Genomic DNA, 1,105 nt, shown 5'->3' with positions numbered 1-1,105 from the left:
TGGTGACTTTACTGTACCTAATTCCAATTTACATGGAAGAAGCATTTCCATTCCTGCCATTGGAGCAAACAACTTTGAGCTGAAACCTCAGTTAGTTTCTCTGATGCAGCAGAACTGCAAGTTTCATGGACTTCCATCTGAAGATCCTTTTCAGTTCTTAACTGAATTCTTGCAGATATGTGATACTGTTAAGACTAATGGAGTAGATCCTGAAGTCTACAGGCTCATGCTTTTCCCTTTTGCTGTAAGAGACAGAGCTAGATTATGGTTGGATTCTCAACCTAAAGACAGCCTGAACTCTTGGGATAAGCTGGTCACGACTTTCTTAGCCAAGTACTTTCCTCCTCAAAAGCTGAGCAAGCTTAGAGCTGATGTTCAAACCTTCAGACAGAAAGAAGGTGAATCCCTCTATGAAGCTTGGGAAAGATACAAACAGTTGACCAAAAAGTGTCCTTCTGACATGCTTTCAGAATGGACCATCCTGGATATATTCTATGATGGTTTATCTGAGCTATCAAAAATGTCACTAGACACTTCTGCAGGTGGATCAATTCACCTAAAGAAAACGCCTGCAGAAGCTCAAGAACTCATTGACATGGTTGCTAATAACCTGTTCATGTACACTTCTGAAAGGAACCCTGTGGGTAATGGGACGCCTATAAAGAAGGGAGTTCTTGAAGTTGATACTCTGAATGCCATATTGGCTCAGAACAAAGTATTGACTCAGCAAGTCAATATGATCTCTCAGAGTCTGCATGGAATGCAAGCTGCATCCAACAGTACTCAAGAGGCTTCTTATGAAGAAGAAGCTTATGATCCTGAGAACCCTGCAATAACAGAGGTGAATTACTTAGGTGAACCTTATGGAAACACCTATAACTCATCATGGATAAATCATCCAAATTTCTCATGGAAGGATCAAAAGCCTCAACAAGGCTTTAATAATGGTGGAAGAAACAGGTTTAGCAATAGCAAGCCTTTTCCATCATCAACTCAGCAACAGACAGAGAACTCTGAACAAAATACTTCTAATTTAGCAAACTTAGTCTCTGATCTGTCCAAGGCCACTGTAAGTTTCATGAATGAAACAAGGTCTTCCATTAGA

At 40.4% G+C, this 1,105-nt stretch overlaps 1 non-coding gene across 1 annotated transcript; it reads right to left on the bottom strand.

Moving 5' to 3' along the window:
* Positions 1-358: 358 nt before the first annotated feature.
* Positions 359-466, bottom strand: LOC112745458 (small nucleolar RNA R71). Its single transcript, XR_003173386.1, has one exon. It is a non-coding gene; the product is annotated as a small nucleolar RNA R71 (small nucleolar RNA).
* Positions 467-1,105: the final 639 nt, after the last annotated feature.

This window comes from Arachis hypogaea, chromosome 14 (genome assembly GCF_003086295.3).
Source record: "Arachis hypogaea cultivar Tifrunner chromosome 14, arahy.Tifrunner.gnm2.J5K5, whole genome shotgun sequence".
NCBI classification, from domain to species: domain Eukaryota; kingdom Viridiplantae; phylum Streptophyta; class Magnoliopsida; order Fabales; family Fabaceae; genus Arachis; species Arachis hypogaea.
This window is presented reverse-complemented; position numbering and strand designations above follow the sequence as displayed.